Source organism: Cryptotermes secundus, unplaced genomic scaffold, assembly GCF_002891405.2.
Source record: "Cryptotermes secundus unplaced genomic scaffold, Csec_1.0 scaffold511, whole genome shotgun sequence".
Classification (NCBI taxonomy): Eukaryota; Metazoa; Arthropoda; class Insecta; order Blattodea; family Kalotermitidae; genus Cryptotermes; species Cryptotermes secundus.
In genome coordinates, this window is record NW_019727101.1 from 2,163,520 (window position 1) to 2,189,105 (window position 25,586).

Below are 25,586 nucleotides of genomic sequence, written 5' to 3' on the forward strand. Positions count from 1 at the left end.
AATGAGGCCACCCATTATCCGTTTTCTAATAAGCCCTATTTGGCAGAAAATCTTACCCTATATGCAGATTATTTCGATAGATTAAGCCTAGCGCTTATCTTTAGGCATATTCTATTTCAAACACACCCTGTGAGGGATAAAATATAGGAAAATGGGAACAGAATATTTCTGGTCCGCTTTAGGGAGCTGGAGGACTCTTCAAGGAAAATAATTCAGAAAACTGTGAAGACAAAGACATTGTCGAACGCACTGACTGGATTAGCGCCAGATAGATGCAATACCGCGAGAATACCAGATATTTTGTTTCGAAGCCAAGTGTACAAAACATGCAAGGAGTTCGGTGGACGGTACCATAACTTTACAGAACTATTAGGCTTATTTTGGACTCTATCCATCGTCTGGTATATAGACAAAACACCACAACGTTTCGCAAACTGTATCTGTCTTTTCATCAGGTGGATGGGGCAGGAATACCAGATGATGAATAGAGTCCAAAATAAGCCTAACAGTTCTGAACAGCATACACCATTGTCAGAATCCTTTCAGGTACCATAGCTATTCGCGCGTTTCTTCTGTTTTAGAATGAAATTCATTAAACGGGAGAAATCTTTAAGGAGGAACAAAGGGTGAATTGAGAACAGGAGAAGACAGACGAGAAGGAGTAGGAAAGAAAGGAAGAAAGAAAGGAGAAAGAGACGTAGACGGAGCAGGATGGAAAAGAGTAAAATATATCAAGGAAGAAGGGAGGGAAATAAAAATAATGAAGGAGACAGAAGAGAGTGCCATCGTGATGTGAAAAATAATTTCAAAATAAAAAAAACAGGTGAATTTAAAGATTTTAACGCGAGTTTGCATCTGATGCCGTGAATAGGAAGCGAAAACAAGAGACGTGCGAACAGGATTCTGCAGTAAAACACTGAAAACTTAAAGATACACCAATTCTGAGAATTTTAAATTATATAATTATAAACCAGTGTCTTATAGTGATTCTCTAACTTGTGTTGCCGTATAGTCTAGTAGATGGATACCAACGTATCGGAAGAACGGTGATATTAGCGTATCAGACTGCAGGGTGTCACCATATGGAATAAACCCGCTTTAAAATTCTCAAACCTTTTTTTCATAAATATCTTGTTATAACAACATATTTTAGAGTTTTGTTATGTACATGGCTATATTTTGCCATCCAAAATTATTCCCTTAGAGGTAAATCTAAAAATAACAAAATGATATTAGTTTACTGAAGAAAAACATAAAAATATTGTCATTCAGTTGGTCTCGAAAAAAAACACAAACATAATTTCAAGCAATATTTGTCTGGCTACATCTTATAAAATAAAGTTCGTATGTCTGTATGCACTGACCATTTCCTGGCACCTTTTGATGTTTATTATGATTCGGTTCTTCCTTGAAGAAAACTATCTCCTGGAATATCACGCCGTGCAGTCCGTTAAAAGCCAATCGTCGTTAAGAGAAATATATCGCCTCTATCTTCAGTTATTGGATCTTAAATTTGGAGGCTATTTGTTCCTCCGAAACGTCAGTTGATTTCTAACGGACTACATGGCATTATGCCCCAGAAGATAATATTTATAACGACCGGTGTGAGAACTTCAAATCCTAAGCTTTTTCCTTATACGACTGTATTCAGAATAAAAATTATGTTATATATACGTATTCTCTGCAAATTAACTATAGAATTTCGTAAAGCTTATGACATTTGAAACAAAACTACACATTTTTTGATAAAATGTTTTCTATTAATAAGCGAAATCTTGCAATAGACTACCGTTCAGTAGTATAATATTTAAGCCTGTTATATACTTATATTTATTCAATTCAATTCTTTATTATTTATGTGCCATGTCAACAGCCACAAGGCCAATTACAGACAGAGCACAGTGTAGATGAAAGTAATTACCTTATAGACAAACACATTATAAGTCAAAACAAATTACAGTCAAGTACTTGGGAAAACACAATAATATATAAATATATATACATATTCCCTTGGATCTAATGTAATACGTAATTTAAAATATTCATCTTAAATGATAACTTATTTAGGATAAATATTTAGGTTATATTTAAATTACCTTTAAATGTCAATATTGTCTGTCAATTAATTTACCAGGTTAAACAGCTGGCCTATTTATCAGTGAAAGATAGAAGATTGTGCTAATATATATTTATATAAAATATATTTGATAATATATATAATGAATATAATATATAACTGCTTTTCAGTTGATAGTTACTAATGCTTCAGAAGAATTTGATGACCCCATCACCTTCCTTGATGATGGAGAGAGAATTCCTCAGAATCAATGTTACACAAACACCAGATTATACGCTATATTTTTAGGACACGCTAAGTAACCCACAGCCATCAGGAAACCAGATCTCAAATAGAACACTATTATTTCATAACGTTTCTTAATGAAGTAACTCAGAAACCCTCAGAAGCTTTCTTCAACTGATATTTACAGAAGTTAAAGCAAATTAATTCTCAGTACTGAGACATAAAATATAATTTCTCTCATACTTAATTCTGATTAATTTCCTATACGTTGTGTCTAGTGATACTCATTTTCATTTGCGTGTTACCTATTTAAAAGTTAGGCCTAATCTGCAGAATGAGTGCCTGTTATCGGAGATGGGAGGTACAACTGCTCACGGCTCGACCAGTCTCGGTCCCGACTAACCGGATTGTGAGTGTCGTGGGTTCCCCGTTGCTACAAGCCGTAGCTAAAAGCAAAATTAGCTCAGAATGCAATATATATTTAGCTTAATAATATTTAATTAACGCTCATAACAATGGCCGCGGGGTCAAAGGCACGAAATATCTTCGCTCAAACAGTGTTATCGTGGGTTCGAATCCGATTCGAAGCCTGGATATCTTTTCTGTGTGTGTGTCCATGTTGTTCTGCGTGTGTAGCGACCTTTCGACCGCCTGAACCCCCGTCCTGGGAGCCCTACCAACTGTCTGTGTTGGTGTTTATTCTTTCTCCTTCTCAGACTTTTGAGACGAAAATATTCCGAACCGTATGAAAATTTCTTCATATTTTCAAAAAATTTGTTTTAACATGGAGAATATTTAGGCACCAATTTCTAGCAAGCGAAGTGAAGAACATTCGATAGAACTCAAACAATATTCTAGGGTATTTCTTTAGCTATGCATGAAGCATATGAAATCTTTTTTTATGGATTCATGAATAGATTCGCTGATTTTCTCGTCTTTTTATTTCGCCTTCGACGTAAACCTAAGATGTAACAATAAATGGTTAAGCTATCCCTGTAACAGACTGTGGAGACCTATGGGGTTGTGAGACGTCGAGGCTGCCACATTTTCTATACAATCGCCTTACAGATGGCGGTGAGGTTGTCAGTCTTACACACCGGCAGCCCTCTACCCCCCAGGAAGATTCCTGGTACAAATTTCTCTTAGAGGCTGAGTCGACCCCAATTCCACAATGCGGCTAGAAGAATAGGTAAATTGAAAAATATAATGACTTAATCGGAATCGAAGTCGCGACCTTCCGCTTTGTAAAATAATGCCTGAACCAACTATGCTACCGCTTGTCCCTGTCCTTAACTAATTAAGCACTATGCCATGAAGAGATAGAGAGGAGTGGATGTATAGATCCATGTTTTTTAAACCTCTACATTAAATAGAGGTGAGTGAACAGCTTCACGCCCCGGCCGCTTTCCTCCCTGGAAAGATCCCCGGTACCCATTGGATAGGAGGCTGGGTGGGTCCCGGAACCGGTCTGGACGACATGGGGAAGAGAAAAATCTTGTTGCTACTGCGACTCAAACTCCGGGCCCTCGACCGTCCAGCCCGTAGCCAGCCTCTATACTGACTGAGCTATTGCGGGCCCTAAAGTAAAGATAAATAAACTTCATCAATGAAATTCATCTACTGCTCTGGCAGCAAATGATTCACGCATGGGCATGAAGAAGTCGCCCTTGTGGTCACCGTGTCACTTGTCACATGCCCTTCGTCTTCACTTCCGCATACAGACGATAATAACCCTTATGTTACCCAGTACTTAGGCAATATTAAATTCTTTTGGAATATGGAAATTTGTAAGAACAATGTAGGATTAGGATTGGATTCAACAGTACAATATATTACTTGTCAGAATTGCTGGTTTCATATCTCTTCATAGGCCTATGTGGTCTGCTGGCGGATTCTTCGCATAGTGGTCTTCATCTTTCTGTCTTGAATAGCGGATTCTCTTTCTGCATGCAGTTCTTTTAATCAGATCATCATATGTATGTGGTCGGGATAAGACGAAAAATAAAATATATCGGAAGCTAAATGCATAGTATAAAAATAAATAATTATGTTAATATTTTACATGTAAGAGAACTCCTGTAGAGATTTTCTTATGGTCAACACAGCGTTATTTCCAGGTCGAAATCCTTAACGTTTTCTCCGAATATTCGTTGGCTGTACGTGGTAGAGTCATTAAGTTCGTGGAATGTGGTTTTATCGCATCATAGTACAAGGTATTCGCATACACTTACGTAGATCCACACGGGCCCTCAAAATAGTTGCAGTTGGCCGCTATGCAAGTCTGCCAACGTTGATATAGCTGACGAAAACTTTGCTGAAACATATTGGCACTAAATTCCCGTTCAACGCTTTGCGGCCATTCCACGAACTTATTGACTGTGGTAGTAAACCCTTTAAGAATATTTTCACACACCAAGAGTGTTCACCATAGAAACGAATATTAAATAAATATAATTTTAGTTTTCACATTAATGCTTTCTAAATTTTTCTTTATCTATTCTAATTTTCCTCACGTAATCCTTGGAGCAGGCAGATGTCTGTTCTACCTAAAAGACCATACGGTATCACAAAACCGAAGAACATATTATCACATGACAGATGTCTGTATACGGGGTTTTGATAGATAATTGGATTTAATGACTACTTACAGATCGTAACTACAAATAAATATAGAGCTAACGCTAATTTACACACTCTACAGTTCACTACAATACGTACTAAGTCTTCTCAGCCTGGTGTATCTTCACCAGTCGTTGTCTGGTAACGGCTTCCAGCGGCAGAATAGAGCTAACGCTAATTTACACACTCTACAGTTCACTACAATACGTACTAAGTCTTCTCAGCCTGGTGTATCTTCACCAGTCGTTGTCTGGTAACGGCTTCCAGCGGCAGAATAGAGCTAACGCTAATTTACACACTCTACAGTTCACTACAATACGTACTAAGTCTTCTCAGCCTGGTGTATCTTCACCAGTCGTTGTCTGGTAACGGCTTCCAGCGGCAGAATAGAGCTAACGCTAATTTACACACTCTACAATTCACTACAATACGTACTAAGTCTTCTCAGCCTGGTGTATCTTCACCAGTCGTTGTCTGGTAACGGCTTCCAGCGGCAGATTTTCGTGTTACTCTGGATTCTCGAGCTGCCCCGTTAATGAACTACCAGCTTCTCAGAGCAACAGCTCAGAACGGCCATACCGCAGCAATTCTCTAATTAACCCACTCACCAACCATTTCGCTCCACTCCACTGCACTGCACTGAACTAACTAACTCAACTCAGTCCGTCGAGTGATAGCCTCGGAGCGGAACCATAGAAAACACCGCTTCAAACAGTACTTCCATTGTTACGCTCGGGCCACTGTCTAGCAATGACCATTATCTAGTTTTTTATTCGCGATCGTTGTGTAGCAACGGGTCTGCATGCCATAATATTCTGTTCGGTTATCTCTGTTGGTAAAGGAAGTATCGAGTGAGTTTCAGCAATATATTTTTCATTTGGGAGGCAAAGGAATACTTTAAGTTTAATTTCTAGAATTGAATATTTAGAATATATAAACGACGAGTTTTAATGCTTTGCCATCCACCGGCACGCCTGCTATTCAATAAATTCGAATTCTCTCTAGTATCAGCAGTTATTTAGAATATTACGTTACCCCACATATTTCGGCCTTCTTTCGCCATCTTCAACAGGCTAGCCAACATGAAGTTAGTTAATTATATTTCATAGTTCCTATGGAATTTTAAGAGTATGAAATTTATCTAAAATTACTTTATTAAGTACTACTAAATTGGTATGATCGCCTTTGTGGTCTGGTGGTCAGACTTCCTGTCTACAGATCCAGAGATTCCGGGTTCGAATTCCCAGAGTTACCAGATTTTCTGAGAAGTCATGGGTCTGGAAAGGGGTCCACTCAGCCTCGTGAGGATAAATGAGGAGCTATTTCAAGGAAATAGCAGCTTAGGTCTACAAAACCGAGAATAACGGTCGTGGGGATCGGTTGCGATGACCACGCGACACCCTCTATTCGCTAAAGTTAGCACTAACTTCGCCGAAAAGCGGCGGTCGCTCGGTCGGTATAGTTCCCTTGCGGACTACAGGCCACAGAGTTTGTTTTGTTAATATTAAAGTATTTTAGAATGATGTAAAATATAGTGAATTAATAAATTAATTATTTATAAAATATTCGATAAAATACTACTGGTTACAGTTGTAGCTTGCTCCTTGTTACAGTACTTAGAAGCGATATTATTATCTTTTGAATCGCAAAACGATACACAGAGATACAGAATACGGTATCCAAAACAAACAGTACCGAACCACTATCTGACTCTTGTTAATATAGTTTGTATCTCCGAAATTCTACGGTACTTTCAACGTAGACTTTGATGGATAATCGAATTATGTGGGAGCTTTTAAGAGCATCAGGGAGTAGATAGATTTCGAAGAATTTTGGGATTTGACCTCAAGAACAGACATTCCTGTATTGGTTCCAGTAATATTAATATATTTTCAATAATATGATAATTTAAAAATCTTATGAAAATAAGATTTACAGCCAGTGATAAAATTATTGTCGTTATTAAATTTTCTTTAACAGAAGTTAATACGAGACAATAAAATGGTAGATATTCTTTTATAATTTTATATGATTAACTATCTCAAGAATAACGACATAAACAAGTTCCTAAATATGAATAAATTATTATTTTATAATTAAGTCTCTGAATACACAAATATTGAAGTTTATTCTTTATCACTTGAAAAGAAAGCGTCTGTTTCACATGTTGCAGATTCTGTCAGAGAATCTAGGCGTTGCGTCCACCATCTACCAAAAATGTTTACACAAAATTATATAGGTATATAACTTTTAAAAACGTTTAAATATCAATTAATGTTAATCACTTTTAAACAGGAATAACCATGCACTATTAGATACGTAGATAATATTTAACATATTACTTTTAAATTACTAAATAATAAGGTCAAAATAATACTCACTTCTGGGATATGACAAGAGTATAGCGTGGTAGAAATTTACTGACGTTTCGGAGTAATGTGTTTCCTCCATTTTCACGATCCATAAATTAACCGAGAATGTAAACAGATAAGCAAAAACATAGTAATTTACTAGCAGTTTACCTTTCGAAACGTCAGTAATTTATAAGAGAATATACGGCTTCACACCATAGGAGACAGTATTTACCTCAAAATTCAAGTATAATAAGTTACATTTTAATAAATCTCAAATTACTTGTATTACTTATAATACTAAATAAATTTCTTATACTCGTATTCTTCTCAGTTCTTTGAAGCAATAGCTTTAGCAAGGAACATTACGTCTCGTCACACGAATTCCTGAACATATTTACCGAACTTTGTTGCAGTGTGCGTAGGGATACAAACCGCGATACTAAAGTCAAATTTGATAGCCCTCGGCTTTTCTTGCTGATCGCTGACAGCTTCTAAACTGCCTCTGTTGAGGTCTATTTCCGCTCAGGAAAACTAATCCTGTGAAACGCCTGAAACTTTACGATGAATATTTCGTGTCTTATCACAGAATAATGGATATCACGAACTTGGATAGGTTTATCTCATACTTTAAACATAAAGGAACTCCATACAATAAGCTGATATACCCCGAGGACTGAGACAGTAGGATCATACGAAATACTTGTGCCTATTATTGGCTTGTCGAAAACATCCTTTTTAATGTAAGTCTCTATCAGGTAGTGACGTACATCATTACGTCATCACTAAGAAATTACTGCCTTCAGTTTTCAACATACTGTGGCGTGTAGCACCGTTGAGAGACAACAATGGGAACCAAAGTTGTCATACCGGATTTTTCGTAGAACGCACAGAATTTCCTTCTGTAAATTTTCTTAATTGATACGTGACGTATAAAGAAAATGTTTTCCACAAGAACATCCACTAAACTAGTAGCTATTCCACCTCTCTTTTAAGAGAAATTCGTAATAACGAACCAGTAATAACACAGCGTCTCCCTTTCCAAGAAATATGTCAGAAAGTAACGAAGAAACCATTAATTCACACTAAGAAAGAGATATCTATGCATCTTTCTCTTTATTTCCTTAGTTCTATATTTTATTTTATTGACATTTCTTTCTATTTCGTTTCTATTTTATATTAAATGATTTTACAATTATATTTATTTCAAAATTATATTAATCATTCTTCAGTATATTAAGAATCTGGGCTTCATAATAATTTTTATAACATGTTTCAGTATTATATGAGAACCTTGATTCTGCTAAATAAAGAAACAAAGAAATTACGTCTGTTCTCCTGGAAACAAATAAACACGTCACATTGGGCCAGTAAATATTGGGAGACGAATTATAATTTAGACCGTAGTGTAATGTTACATAAATCATGTCTTCTTGTAACTTTAAGTCCCCTGTAATGAAAGAAAACATATTTGGCTAAAATATTTTCCCTTGAAATTGCGTATCCAACTGGAGATATTTGTTATTAATTTTATACCTTTTCCATTTTTTTAAGATTAAATATCCATCTCCAGTTCTGTACAGGAATAAAGTTAATTTGTTACTATTATCGACAAGATACACACATATATACGTTATGAATAATATTTTAGTTCCAAGTTACTGAATAGCCACACAGCATAAACGAAATACTCAGATCATATGGAAATACTAAAGTTATATTCTTTTAATAGTAGTTGATTTATATAAACAATCATTTATAATTAAATTCTGATGTTTTATAATTTGGTGTAAATTATAGGAACATAAATGAAACAACTATAAATAGGTTTCTTGGTATAGGGGTCTAAAAATATTAACAATCGTTTACACATTCTTCATATATTTGTTAATGTATTTGATTCTCTGCCTGGAAATAGGATTTAAACCGAAAACTCTGTGTAACTCATAATTTTTAATATGACGTTGAAGATGTTTGTATGAGATAAGCAAGTAATTGTTACAAAATTTTATTACTCGTATGATCCTACCCCGTATGTATGTTATAATAACGCATTTTCTTTATAAGAATTAGGTTATTTTTTAAATATATATATTTAAATGGAATAACTTGTTTCTGAATCAATATAAATTGAACACTTCTGGAGAAAACTATGCAGAACACCATGTAAAGTAATTACGGGTATGGAATTTTTCACGGTATTATACATTAGAGAGAGAATTCTTACACATATTTCCAGGTATGTAACATATAATTTCTTTATTTTTCTGGAAGAACCTTAACAAAATATGAAAACACACTTTCAGAATATTTCATCCATTATCTGGCAGAACATATGAAAAAATTAAATATCTAATGTTATGCATTAACGGGAAGGAACATTAATAAATTTTCAAAAAATAATTAATTTCAACACTGAAAAAATATCTTCGAGGGCTTGGACGTTTCAATGCTCAATTGTTCAATGGTTGTTTACCAGTTAAATTTCAGCCTAACTAATGGTATAAGTAAGTCCGGGCAAATTTCAAATTATTCTCTATGAATCAAAGAATAAAAATTGAGACAGGAAATGGGACTTCATCTAAACTTTATATTTTTACTCAAATATCAAAAGATTTCCTCTTAAATTATCAACACTGTAATTCTCTGAACGATATTTTCCGTCATTAAAATTATTACCACGTAATGAAATCCACTTATTTGCTTTATTTAAATATAGTCAGTATATAGATTTCTTTAATAAATTTGAATGGGAGCGATCTGTGAGGGAATAGCGAATTAAAATTGCTATAAATTGATATTATTTGTTTTCATTGTTTTTCTAAATTCAACAGTACGTTTACGCGGAATATGGAGAAAGGAGCCGAGATAAATTATATCTTATGGAATTCCGCCTAATATCATTTCCAATAATATCTTTTTACCTTAGACGGATTCTTATTAATAAAATATTCTTACTATACCATTACATAACGACCTCAGCGCTCTCTATGATTGTGTAATTGAAGAGAAATTCATTATGGAATTTCATAATTCACATATATCAGAATATCAGAACATGTATTTGGAGGACTGCCGTGTCTAAGAACTGGGTGCCGAGGGGCATATTTGCAGCAAGGAAGTAACGACTACGGGGACAAATGAACAAAGACGAGTTTCATAACTTCTGCTCTTCGTCAAATAGATCTGTTATTTGGATCGTCAAATGTGAACGACTAAGATAAGCAGATTACTTGATGCGTTTGGAAAAGAAGGGAAATGCTTATGCTAGAAAGTTTTGTTAGGAAAACTTCAAGGGGGAGACCACTAGGAAGGCGTATTTGTATATGTGAGAACAGTTTTAAAATAAATTTTAGAGAAATAAAATGGCGAGACGCGAACTTGATTCGTTTGTTTCAGGATAGAAACTAGAGATGGGCTCTGGTGAACATAGTAATTAACATTTTGATGACCGGATATGAGTTTTTCAAAAACCATCCTATGGACAGGATCATTTTACAAGTATTTTTGGAAATGCATAGGTTTATGTAGAAAGTTATAATTACTAATCTGTAGCAAATACCTTAATGAAAATTGAAAAGAGATATCAAAAGGTGGTAGTACATATTTCATCCTACTGTGGTACCTCATGAAACAACCTCCTTTATGCAAGGGGACTTTGCAAGTTTTGAAGATATATCAGGTGTCTTTACATTTTATTGTGAGCAACACACATTCTGTGTGTCCACATTTCTGTGGACGTTTCTATTTTTCCAACAATTGCCCCAAATTTGTAGACTTTCATGTCTCCTGACAGTCTCACAACAGGAAATTTTCTTGGTGCATCAAGGGTTGGAGGGCTAGGAGCATCATCATCAGCAGCAGCGGCCTCTACTTCGTTTTCTTCATGCGTTTTCCAAGGGCATTTCTGCCTATTTTATGCGCCCTCAGGTAGAAATGATTTGTGCCCCATTCTTGCTCCTGAGTCTGCAACCTGTACACTCGAAATGAATTGAAAAGTGCACACTTTACTACCCAAAGGACGACATTTTTGCTCCATTTTATTGTTTTTTAGTACAGTGCAATATGATAAATAATGACCTGCCCTGTCAGTACACTTCATGAACTTGTAATGAATTACAGGATTTGGTTTTCACACCCTGTCTCCAGGTTTGCTGGTCTCCTCTCCAGGGGCCCCATTATACATATATTGCACTAATCATGTGAACCTCCCTCTTATCCTTCCAGATATGTAAAGGAACGTCCCCTTTTTAAAGGAGTCAACCAATGATTTTGGAATCCCCTTATTGGGCCTGGTTGTTCCGCAAAATTCTGGTTCTCTTTAGGAGTCGCTTTTCTGCAGTTTCAACACATGTATAATATTTATCCTGGTAAATGTGGTGCCATAGGTTGGGGTAAGGTTCGAGGACAGAAAATATTGTCTCTCCTAGCTCCTTTTCTTCTTCAGCATATATTTCTACGTTGTCAATACAGCCTGTAGTGGCCTCACACTCCATGCGGACCAGTGTTTGCTATTTTGCAAGTTTAACAGGATTATACTTCCGAGATCCGAGACGCACTCGCCATGGGATCTTCGCCTCGAGTGATGACTATTGTGGTGGTTTATAGTGTTTCCTGAATTCTTCAAACAGGTTATCTAAGATTTGCCTGATTTTGTAGTCTATCTGCTTCATCATCCACTGTAATGCCAAAAAAATTCAGAATATGTTCAGACTTGTTTCTGCTCATTAGCTTACCAAAACTTAGAATTTCAATTAATTTATTGGCTCTGAAGTTAGATATTTTTTAAAAGACACATCAAAATTATTATTGCAAGAACCTTCTTCCTACCTCTAACACTAACATCTTTCCATGATTAAGACTTTGAGCAGTACTTATATTTGTCTGCAACTAAAATATGGTACAAATTTGACTAATCTACAAGAATATCAAGAAAATCATTCCCAAGAAGGCGGTTCACTACTTCTCAAATTCTAGTAGAATCACCGGATGTACGAGTGTATGTGATACCAATGTTACTTAAAAACTGTTCTAAATTTCCTAAATCATCACTTTAGAAGAACCTCTACCGTCGCCCTATCTCTGCCTATCTGTGGCGCTAAGGGTCCAAAATCATCGCCGTTATCATCATCGTCACTTTTTTCATCAATTCACAATCACTTGGAGCATCTGACAAACGATCTGCGCGTAATTCTTCATAATAATAGCAAAGTTCCCAGTTACGGCTTGCCATCTTGAAACTAGACTAGACGGGGTGTAGGAAAGGAGGAACTGTATTTTTAAAAAAAGAAACAAAACGCTGTAAAAGAAAACAAATGTGTTCATGGACATCTAAAAACTTTCTAATCAACGTATACATAGTTAAAAATTTAATAAATCTCAGTTAGATGGCAGAATAATACTGGTAAATATATTGATGCAGAAGCTACAGAGGGCCGGATGTTCTTTGCCTAGGCAATTTTTGTATATTTACTTACTTACTTATTTGCTCATGGAGCTGAGCCCTTCTGGAGAAAGCCGACAATTCTTCAGCTACTCAAGAATTTCTCAGCATGTTATGGAACCCGAAGGTTCATTATCGTATTCACAAGAGCCCTCCACTGGTCCCTATCCTGAGCCAGATCAATCCAATCCATACCATTCCATCCTATATCTCTAAGATCCATTTTAATATTGTCGAACCACCAACGACGCCTTGGCTTTCCCACCAATATCCTATACGCATTCCTCGTCTCTCCCATTCGTGCTGCATGCCGTGTCCACCTCATCCTCCTTCACTTGATCATTCTAATTATACTTGGAGAAGAGTCCAAGTTATGAAGCTCTTATTATGCAGTTTTCTCCAACCTCCTCTCACATTATCTCCCTTTGATTCAAATATTCTCCTCAACACTCTCTTCTCAAACACCCTCAGTCTATGTTCCTCCTTTAATGTCAGAGAACAAGTTTCACACCCATACAGAACCACAGGCAAAATTATAGTTTTGTATATTCTAATTTTTTTGTTTTTGGACAGCAGACGAGAAGACAAAAGGTTCTGCACTGAATGGTGGCAAGCATTAACCGAGTATTACATGTATTTTCTTTTCCAAAATAAAACAAATGCTGCAAAAAGCGGTAGTTTACGTAGCCCGACGTTTCTGCATCGGGGCGCAACTACGGTGACTCACGTAGCCCAGCAGCAATATGCTAGGTTTTGCCTCCAAAAAAATCTGGAATGTCTTGACATGCTAAGCAGTCTGTAGCTATCAAGGACTCTCAAAAGAAGCACCGAGCCTCCTGAGATCCTTTTGTAGTTTACTTCCTCCTCTCTAGACAAATACCGCGATATGCCATGATTACATCACGACTAGTTCCTTCGGAACATTTGCCAAACCACCGTTCGTTTCCCAACTTCCCTACGTTGCATGCTTTGTTTACTGATGGTTCAGAAAATAACTATCAGACAGAAGAAGAAGAAATTTGATTCATGTAATTATTACGTAAATTCATTTGTTAGTTAATAAACATATTATTTCAAGTAATAAGTGTCACAATCAGTCTTCCAGTTAATTTGGTTAACAGGAAATTACAACATTTTGTTACAGCCGGTGCTAGTATACACTTATGCCTGTCCTGCCTCTACTGTGCAGCAGAATATCTTATGTGTCTGTGTCCGTCCCACATCTGTGTGTTGTTTCCTTCACGTTTTGTTTGTATGATTATGCTAACTGTGAAACTAGGTCCTTCAGCTACTGTTTCAGCACTAAAGTAAAGAAGTGACTTGAGTTAAATTATTCAGTTAATCATCTTTGTCAGTATCTTAAATTTACTACTCTGTCATTTAAAAAAAAAGTGGATATAATTCTTGTTACAATACCCTTGAACGTGTATTATATTAAAGCTTAATTAATATTCAATGGTTTATTCCTTGAACACATAATATCCTAATTTATCAATCACATATTCAATAATAATTTATCTACTAATGAAAAAAAAAGATCCAATAAGACGGAATTATGAAAGACATAAAAGAAATAAGACAGTCGAAAATTGTCAAGGACGTTTAAAAATAGAAGCTGGCCAAAATAGGTTTGGTATACATTTGGTAGACTTAATATGAAAATAATCTCAACAATGTTGTATTTTAGCGTCCTGTTGCACTGATTTTCTTCCATGATATGTATACAGTTGCCGTCTTGTAGTGCACTCAATTTCACCCGTTACTTCACGACATGTTTCGGCAACATAGTGCCATCATCAGGTGCCCTAATTACGCTAATCTATTTCATTGCTTGCCTTTATAAAATTATTTAAAAAGTATTTAAAAAATGCGTATTTGTCAACTATAATAAATTTACACACATTAAAACTTATTAAGATTATTCATCTTATGTGTCTTAATTAAAACTTGTGTGTGGTTCTTCCACTGTGGGGGTCGTTTTTCCTATATTCTGTGTAAACCGTGTCTTGTGGTGTGTGTTCCCTTCTTAGCTGCGAGTGTTATAATCCTTACATCGTATCTCAACACGCGAATCACGCCAATCCTCCTCTGTCGGAGCACTCTTCCTACATTCATATGTGTATTGTGAGAAGGATTGGGTGATTCGAGTATTGAGATACGACGTAAGGATGACGAATCCTGAAAAGTTTTAATATTTAAAATCTATTATTATACATAACGAATATATGTTTTAGTCATTTTAATATGAAGACATCAGGGCGTATAATGCAGTAGTTAGACGTGCATAGAGAAAACGCACCTGAAGATGGCACATTAGTGCTGAAACATGTAGTGCAAAAGAGAAGAGTAAGGTGAAAAAGTGTATGCACTGTAAGACGGTTAGCATAAATCATTGACATGAGTCAGTGCAACAGGACGCTAAAATATAACAGAAATGAGTATAGTCGATAGTGATCCAAAAAATGTAGAGAAACAAATTTTATATCCTAGTAGGCGCAAAGATATGTTACTAAAGTTTTAGAAATGAATTAAACACATGTTTGGTACCTTGCCTGCTTTACCCTGGTGAGATAATCCCCGATATCCGATTCTACTGGGAAGCTTAGCCGGTCTGGATATGAAGGAAAGCGAAAAATCTCTTGGCCATCCTTTGAATCGAACCCCGATTCTTCGGTCCTCTCGTACGTAGCTTAGTCACTATAAGAGGAAAAGTATAATAGTTCTCAGAAGTAATGAGATACCTAAGAAATCCAGTGAGTGTATGAATCATGTTAGTACTGCAGTTGCTGCTGTCAACAACTTTGTGCCCTGTTGCAGGTGTGGTCAGGAGACTGGTTATACACGTGCACGGTCCACCTTGGACCCAAGTGGGGAACTGGTTCGGCACACCTTATTATTCCCATTGAAACGGACCACTGGCCACACACTGACTTCAACACGATCTGAAAACAGGTATTGCTTGCTGACGGTGCGTCCGCAACTCTCTACACAACTTGCTGTACACTATGTATAATATTTTGTGCAGAGAATAGCTTATAAACATTTTCACCGCCTCGTATGCAAACGTGGGTTAAAATCTTAAAATTCGCGTTTTAAGACGGAATTTCTTCGTACTAGGACATCAAATGGACCTATCGCATCAGACTTAGTTAATAGACAACAGACTGGAGCGTAAGTGGATTGATATGTAGCAAGGGAAAACGACAGTGCTCAAAGGAAAGCCTACCCGAGTATCACTTTTCCCCCCACAAATCACACTTAGCTTGTTCTGGAACTGAACATGGTGTTTCGGATTCAAAACACGGCATCTGACGGCCTGAACCATGGAAACCTCCCTGGCGCTTTCATATCACCTGTGTAAGGTACATAACAATAAAAGTAATTCAGTCTTTCTCAGTTTGTCTTTTATCGTTTCTGTGGATAACGAAGGCAAAACTAAGTGTATTTAAGTGAATAGAATCATAATATGACGACAATAAACGACAGTGTTTTAGTCGATATTACAGTCTAATAAGGCGGTATTACAGCGTCTACCCATGTCGAATGACGCACTGCTTGACTCATTACTATGCTTATTTTATCAAGCCATTTTTTTTTTCAGAATTTTTCAAGTTATAGCCTGCATATTCAGTAAAATTGTGATTTAAGAATATACCTAAGGACATATAGCCCAACAAATTATATTAACAGAAGGTTTATCTGTCGAATCATTAGACGGTGTGAAAATTGCCATCTCCTTCTGTAGACTTTTCAACGGCGACTACAAAAGAATTAATCTAACTGTAGCAAAATATTTGGTCGTGTATTTGTGCTTCTCGAATGTTTAAAAAATAGGTCTCATGAACCTTGTAATACGTAATATGTACAAGTAAACTTCAGCACAGATAGAAACCACTAATTTCAGAGGAACTATTTCTGTTGTTTGCGGGTTTACTTACAATCAATACCTTAAAGTTCTTAGTGTCACATACATTTCGTTCCAAATAATTCAGAACATTTTTTCGTTAAACTGGTTGTGTTGAGACCTACTCATTATCGTCACAAGCACAATACTGTTCGTTTTGTGAAATCATTGCGGAATTTCAGCCTCGAACCCGTTCACATAACTATGGAATTAAGTACTTCCTGAATGTGGCGCCCCAAGATGAGAAACATTACTATTTACACTTGTCTGCTGTCGCTATTGGTTCCCGAAAGCCAGGGCATTGTGCAGAGACAAGCAGATTTTTAAATTATACCTACAGATAGATATAATCATATAGACCTAAATATATAATAGGCCATATTTCTCTTTCCTGTATTTCTGTTCCCGTTGCGTAAGCGTTAGATCACTGATTCTGAACCGATGTGTATGTACGTGAACTGTTCGGAACAGGACACATATGCATGTACAATTTTTTGCTTAGAATGGCCGATACGATGACCTCCCAGAATACTGACTTTTCCTTCTGATATTTTTAAATATATTACTGTCATAGACATTATTTTTTTTCCNCGAAGTGGACGGAGGTAGGCCTAGGCCCACTGGGGCTGTAGTGCCAAGGAAAAAAAATAGATTTCTCTTTCCGGTGTTTGTGTTCTTGTTGCGTAAGCATTAAATCACTGATTCTGAACCGATGTGTATGTACGTGAACAGTTCGGAACAGGACACATGTACATGTACAATTTTTTGCTTAGAATGGCCGATACGATGACCTCCCAGAATACTGACCGTTCCTTCTGATATTTTAAAAATATTACTGTTGTAGACATATTCCCTCTCGTGGTGCCTCCACCTTATCGTGGTGAGGGGGTTTGAGTATGCCAAGGACCCTGAGAGCTATACCAGCGGTAGCGTAACTACTGGCAGGGCCTCCTTTGCTGGACAGGTCAAAGGGTAGGCATCAGACGAAGAGGGACACCAAAAACCAAAAACTGATGCCGGAAGCAGCGTCATCAGTAGCGACTTGAAGCACAGAGCAAATGATGCTCGAGATGGTTCAAGTTCGTATAGCAACAGGCGTGACCAGAGTGGTTNGTAGACATATTAAATTTTTTCCCTAAGTAAAATTTATTACATGCGTGTACCGTATATTGTTAACGAGTTAGAAATTTGTATATATCTAACAAATGAATTAACGCCCTCTAGTGAGTTAGTGCCTCAAAGAGCCGGACTGCTGTCCGGATATCTGACTAATCGGAGTTCAATTCTCGGTAGCGATAAGAATTTCTATCTTTCCCACAGCGTTCATACCATCTCTGGAGGCAAAATAACTCACTCAGTAAGTATCGGAAGCTTCCTTTCTGGGTGTGAAGTAGTCGGGACAGGAAACAGACGTTTCACCTCCATACAGACCCCAGGTACGACAAGTTCCCCAATATATCATCATGTCGGGGTGCTTAATTAACATTATATGAACAATTTTTGCTTTACTTAGTAATTGATTTGGAAAATTTTGAAAATCATATGTCAGACGATTTCGAGATATTAGCACAGTAGCGTTAAGTGACACTTCCAGTTAGATATTTCGAACAGATTATCAAATTAAAATGGTAACAGAATAAATCACGTCAGGTGTTACTTAAAAAATTTAATTTCATATAATAATTACTTATTTTTATAAAAGAGTGTGAGAGGATTCTTTATACCTTCTATAATCGTAATTAATTTTCCTGAGTCTCTTATCCACGTGTATTTTCTGTTGCTTTCTGGGAAACATAAAAAATCATTCTCTTTAATAACAAGCGAATATGTAATGGAGATATTTATTTTTGAAATGTTCTACATATTTCTCTCCGAAAGTATATATTTCATATCGATCTATTCTAGATTTTCTTTCTTTTATCACAGATTTCTGTGTTCATTCTCAATGTCATTGAAGGTGTTTCGAATTTACATTTACGAAAATCAATAATTTCATTTGTTTCTTAAAGCCAGAATAACTGTTATCGAGGCATCTTTCTACAGAATTTATACTTTCGCTATACCAGATAGACTTGATTATTATCACAGATTAATATTTTATGTCTTTCCACAAGTGCCAGTTCAACAAATGCAACAGTCATTGCATTTTGGGGTCACTAATTGGCCACCGTCACGTGGATATACAAATATAAAATACACAATTATCGCAATCTGCAAACGATTTAATTTATTAAATCTTCTTGTCTTCTGCAATTGTTGCTTCAAGTCGAATCGTTCTTGAAATATATAAAATTTTACGTGAAAATAATTAAATATTGAAAAAAAAATGAATAAATACATAAAAACAGATTTCAAATAATTATCAGAACGAAATACGGTTCATGTTTACCAGAGAAGCCGCGGAATCCGTATAGGCATTTCGGTTGAAATTATTGTACAAAACTTCAACTTCAAACCCACCGAATTTCTTGTAACGAAAATAATACACGTTATACCTTCATTATCTTTCGGGTTTTGTACCTTTTTGTATAATTTAAATATATTCTCACCTGATGATGGTGATCTACTTATCGAATCATGCAGATCTAAGGCGTTACACAGTAATCATCCAAATTTTATGCAAGCAGAAAGGGACAGTATTACGAATTGACAGCAAACGAATTCCGAAATTCTCCGAATAATGATAAGTAAGTAAGATTTTTAGGTTTTCAAGGCCGCGACTATGAAGAATGCCGTCTTCTGGAATGTGGCGCCGTTTGGATCGTGTGTGAATCGTCGTTTCGGAGGAACGTATCGCCTCCATCTTTCTCGCTGGCCGATTTTTTTCTATCTTGAAGATGGAGGCGATACGTTGCTCCGAAACGACGATTCACACACGATCCAAACGGCGCCACATCCTAGAAGACGACATTCTTCGATGATAAGTAAAATTATGAAAAGTCATAACTACAGGAGTAAATGAGAAATTATTTTTCTCAACTAATAATTAGTTCCTCCACACTCACGTAGCATTATACCTTACGAAGTTTTGACTACATATATGTTGGGGAAGGGGAAGTATTATGGGCAAAATGCAATATTTCAATAACAGTTTATGTGTATGTCACATTTAAATGTTACTTCTGACTGCGACGACGCCCTACGTGTCAGTTTAGTTTATTAAAATATGTATTTAGTCAATCAAAGTGGCCGTGCTGCCTAGTGTACATATCGTGTTGGATCACTTCAACGCTAGTATCACGGTTTCGAATCCCACACGGAACATGGATTAAATTCACGTTTATTCGGTTTTGTGTTCTCCTCTGTCAATAGGTACCTTACGGTTAGTCGCTCTCCCGTTAAGCTGTCCTAACAACTGTCTGTAAATCTCATAATTCGAAAAGTTAGTGATGAATTTGAATAGACCAAAAGGCCTAACCTGTAAAAGACGAATAAGAAATAGGCCTATATTTTTGTTTTTATGTTTATGAAGTACTATTGATTAATGAAAGGCAAGAATAGGAATTCAGTTGTTAAGAAATTCATAATTTATTGCTTCTCTGTTTGCAGTCCTTAAGAAAGATCTTGAATATCAGAAATTTAAATCTTTTCCTTATTGCAATCTTCATATCGGAAAATATGAAGGTTACGTTACCGAAGTATTGTTCTGTGATTATTTTTTGAGTTCTTTAAATATGTTAATTCCTAAAATACTTTATGTCTGTTAACTTCAAGGAATGAAATCGTAATTGTAGAAGGCAAACCATAACATCTAAGTGCTAAAGGGTTCTGACAATATTATATTGTAAACCTGAACGATGAAGTTTAACCATCATCTGGTAGGATGTAGTGTTTCAGAAAGTGGATCTACTTCGATCGTCTGCTGAAAAGGTGGAGAGTCACTTTTCTTTTTATTGCTAGTGGGGTAGGACTAAGTCCCTTGTACTGCTGCCACTTCTGGCCTATTGTACCAGCCCCAGATGATAGGTGAGGGTGATTGTGGAGCAATTGGTGGAATGTAGATAGGCAGGGGAAACCGAAGTACTCGGAGAAAAGCTGCCCCAGATTCACTTTATTCACCAAAATCCCACTTGACCAGACCCTGGATCGAACCCGGGCCTCCGCGGTAGGAAACCAGCGGCTAACCGCTTGAGCTATGGCGCGGCCCTGTGGAGTCACTCAATTTGATCCATTATAAAATAAACTAATTTCGTTGGACCTAGATATTTCTTAGAAAATATCTACTTTTGTAAAAGATAAAATAATGTATTGTTATTAATAAATCGTGAAATTATATGCCTGTAGAAATAACATATATTTTTAAAATTTATGCTATTACTGCGGTGACAATGAAAGTTGTTTTCTGGAATATAAATTTAAATAGGAACCTAGAGCCTCATTTCTCTATATTTAATAGGCAACAGGCTCCCTCATTTGTTGTTAATTACCTACCAAACTATACGGCTTCTTATCCTAGACAACATTAAACTTCAAATAATATTTTGCTGAAAATTTCTATCTTGTATTCCTTTAGCTTAAATATAAATATTTAAATAACTCTAACAGGGAATGTAATATTATATATTTATCCTTTGTTTAACGACGCTATTGGTGGCTCTGACTACACACGCTTGGCGTCGAATGAGAGAATAATTATTGAATTATGAATTCGATGGTAAATAGAAAGGAACGGCTGTTGCCTCTGTCAAGGTTGTACCTGGGTATTTACATGGAGGAACTGAGGAAAATGAAGAGAAGGCTTCTCAGGATAATCGGTCTCCAGATTGAGATTTGAACCTTGTACCTCTCGAATAATATTGAGACACTTTACCGTCTGGGCCACTTAGCTTCGTCAGAGAAATACAGTCACCTGTTAATTACAGTAAGATAATGTTATTATTCCTCATATGAGATCGTTAAGTAGTCAGTAGCCGCATATATATAAAAACTGTCAATAATTGTGTGAATAAGCCAATAACAGAAATGGCTTTAGATTTACTAGGAATTCCTGGATCATTGGATATGTATCTGCCCCTGCCAATGACAGAGACAGCTAGCGCCACACTCGGGCACCAACGTAAACACAGACAAAAAACAAAAAAATGTCGGAATGTATGATCGTTTCGCTGTCCTTTGAACCGTGACCTTTCCCCGTCAATTCATGAAAGGTGTTTATGAATGAAAATGGGCAGAACAGCGGCTCCGTTTCAAGGTAACAAGGATTTGTGGGTATAGCCGTTGAACCGATACTAGGTCAGTGAATACGGAAAAGATATTTTTCGCTTTTTAAGTTTTGTAACACTGGGATATCAGATATTTATAAGGGATATATCAGCTGGCCTCAGTTCAATCGGCAAGTACTTCCCGTGTTAATAAATATCGCTATAAAACATTTCTCTTAAAATAGTAAAACAAATTTATTTCCATGAAATGTACTGCTATATTGCAAAAATATTAAACAATTAATTCCATGGACCTGAGTCCTTAAGAAGCTGCCAGTTTTGTAGCTAGTCAAGAATTTCCTGATATTTTATATAACCTGAAATTTCATTACTGTGTTCACAAGTCCCTGGTCCTTATCCTGAGCCAAATGAATCTAGTCCGTACCACCCCATTCTATCCCTCTAAGATACATTTTAATAATATCCTCCCACTTATATCTAGATCTTGTTAGTGATCTATCTCCTCCTGGCTTTCCCATCAGAATCCTACATGCATTTTACTTCTCCCCATGTATACTGTGTTCCCTGCCAATTTCACAGTTTTTAATTTATTCTAATTGTATTTGAGAAGTGTACAAGTTAGAAGCTCCTCATTATGCAGTTTTCTCAAATCTACTGTATAACTTAATTCCTTTTCGGTCCAAATATTCTCCTCAGCGCCCTGTTCTCAAACATCCTCAGTCTATGAAGAAAGTCGTCTTCTGGGTTTAGGCACCGTGTATTCTTCGTTTTGGCCGACGTTCCTCCGAAACGTCGGCCAAAACGNTCCTCCTTTAATGAATGAGACATACAAAACCAGAGGCATAATTGTAATTTATCAATTTCCAAATAATCATTCATAAATCATTCTACACTTAGAAAGTATAGGATCATATTCTGAGCTATTGATACCGTCGTTAAGTAAACAAATTTGCCGCTTATTCGAAATGTCCCGTGTTCAAATCTCGGCCCGGATTTAGGCTAACCTGGGACTTGTCACTCTTATCCTCCGCTCCGTCAAGCAAATGCCGAGGTAGTATCTCGTATTGTGCCATAGCTGCTGCATTACATGAATCATAGATAAATAAAATACATATTTTAATCGTTATTAAGAAATATCTTACAAGATTTCCATTATTTCTTATTCCCTCGTATTAGCGAGATTTTACTCAAAGCGTGAACGGAAAATGTTCTTGATTCTCAAATTTAAATTAGGTGTACAGGCTTCCTTCCTTCTGTACTTCAAAGGCCTGAAATCTGATCGTACTCAAATGAGTGAAAAACTTTCAAATGTTAATTGTTTGGTCACAATTTCATTCTAAAATAAACTTCAGTCTCACTTTGAAATATATTTTTAATATTATTAATTCCTAAACTGTACACCGTGCCATTTTGAACCTCGGGGTTTAATTGAGGTTCTATAAACTTGTAAGGTAATTATATGCAGTGAGGAAAAGGGAACCCTTATCACAGACAGCCATAAATATTTATTCAATATCTGTCTAAGGAAACTGAGGAAACATGGCAGGTTATCTGGTAGGCGCAACAGCATAATTTGAATTTCGTATCTTCCGAAAACAATTGAAAGGCTTCTTATCTAGCTAATCGATATAAATATTTTATCTATTACAGTTTCATGAGATCCGGGATAGCTCAGTCGGTATAGCGACTGGCTACATGCTGGCCTCCCGAAGGGTAGGAGTTCGAGTCACTCTGAGGGCAAGAATTTTCATTTCTCCGCGTAGTCCGGACCGGCTCTGGGATCCACCCAGCCTCCTATCCAAGAGGTATCGAGGGATCTTTCCCTAGGGGTAAGGTTGCCGAAGCATGAAACTGACCACTCAACTCCAACTAGTGCCGAGGTCAAGAAAACTTGGGTCTATACAGCCACTCCCCCATACGCTTTCATGGCATAGGGCTTAATTAGTTAAGCACAGAGACATCTTAGGCTAATACATTTTATCTTTAGTATAGTTTTGTTGCGTCAAATTATAAATGACATAACATGAAACAGAATACATGTGTTTCTGCCCTTTTAGCTAAAAAATATATATATATATATATTCCGTCCTCAGAAAATTATTGCAAAACAATCTTAATGATGCTGCGTGAGATTATTGTAACAAAGCGCCGATAGATGCTGCACGCACTGGTTTCAAATTCTGCCGGCAGGTCGATCTGCCAACCATACTGTTGCTGTTATGAAAAATAATGACTTAGAAAGTTATCTTCAAGCATGTATTCTTAAATATTGAAATTTACGATCGTATTACGGGTACTTAAGGCAGAATATGCGACAGAATTACATGAAATTAATGGAGATATGACGGTACGATGATAAATTTTGGCAGATCCAAAACTTTGAGAAATAAACCTTTAGGCCTAGACATGGCAGAGTAACTAACAGCTCTTGTACGTCTGCTGACTAAACGACAAATAATTGTACGTACAGTATATTAACCAATGAAGAAGGGATTCAAATATAACTAACCCCTGACCTTAGGGATCTTGGGTTATACGTATTAGAAGCGGGGCGTCTGATTCAGTTCATGAACTTTAGTCTGCACGAGCGGCAGGCAAGACACAGATGTTGATGTCTCGAATATTTCTATGAATAACTTCAGTGAACCTAATAATTTATGATAGGACCTAATACATTTCTTGGACATGGATGTGATCATGAATTATGTGTGATTTGACGATATAGCCCATTGTTATGAATCTCAAGTCTTTGGTTGTCCGCTGTTGTTTTGGTTTTCTTTAATTTTTATTGCATCTCCTTCGATATTTTAATGCCATTTGTGGAAGGTGGTATTTTTCAATTATTTCCAAAAATTTTCTCTAATTTAGTTAGTATATTTTTATCTTTTTTTTTCTGTGGCGCTACAGCCCCAATTTGGGCCTAGGCCTAACTCCATGAACTTATCCGCTTCACTTCGGTTTACTAGATCTTAAACATTCGGTAGGATTCCTTGGGCGAGTGATCAGCTCGTCACAAGGTCTCTACTTGTAGACAAACACAGAAAAACGCACACAAACATCCATGCCCTGAGTGGGATTCGAACCCACGATCCCGGCTTCCGAGCGAGCGAAGACAGTGAATGCCTTAGACCGCTCGACTACCGTGACCGGCATATTTTTATCTTTTCAACTATATTTATAACTTGAAATTTTTCTGTAATGTCATAATTTCTTAGGCGCTTTAATCTAGTGAAGCATAATCGTGTTTTAAAAATGTGTTTGGACTACGTGTTATGTCTGGAATTCATTCTGATTTTAGATCTAAATGTTACTGCCATAATGAAATTCTGCTGTTAATTCAATGTTAACACTGACACCACAAAGACTGTACAAAATATTTTCACTCAGCACGCTCGGACCTACAGCACGGCTCTTTGAAACGAGCAACAAGGAAAATGTTTCTTCTATTCATTAAATTATAAATTGGCCTAAGTCTCTATAAAAATTAAACTTCTGTGCGAGAAAATCAGTAAATAAGTGATCCATTTTTCCGAGGCAATATAGCAACTTAAATTGTAATGCAAGCAGCGGAGTACGGACTGTTACAGAGACTTCAGTATTTTATTCATTCGAAGTAAATCACAATCGTATGTAAGTTTTGAGGTTTTCACAGCGATGACTATGAAGGAAGTCGTCATCTGGGATCTGGCGCCTTGTATTCTTGGTTTTAACTGACATTTCGGAGGAACGTCGGTTAAAACCAAGAATACAAGGCGCCAGATCCCAGAAGACGGCTCTCTTCCTAAATCACCATCGTTTACATATT

At 36.5% G+C, this 25,586-nt stretch overlaps 1 protein-coding gene across 3 annotated transcripts in view; it reads left to right on the plus strand.

The window, feature by feature from the left end:
- Positions 1-25,586, plus strand: part of LOC111864420 — a 724,828-nt gene that overhangs the window by 690,190 nt on the left and 9,052 nt on the right. For 2 of the 3 annotated variants that reach the window (XR_004513020.1, XR_004513019.1), the window contains exon 6: positions 15,533-15,667. The exons of the other annotated variant lie outside the window; for it this stretch is intronic. The gene's annotated coding sequence lies outside the window, so the exon portion shown is untranslated. The remainder of the gene's footprint in view (positions 1-15,532; positions 15,668-25,586) is intronic. 3 annotated transcript variants of the gene reach the window in all.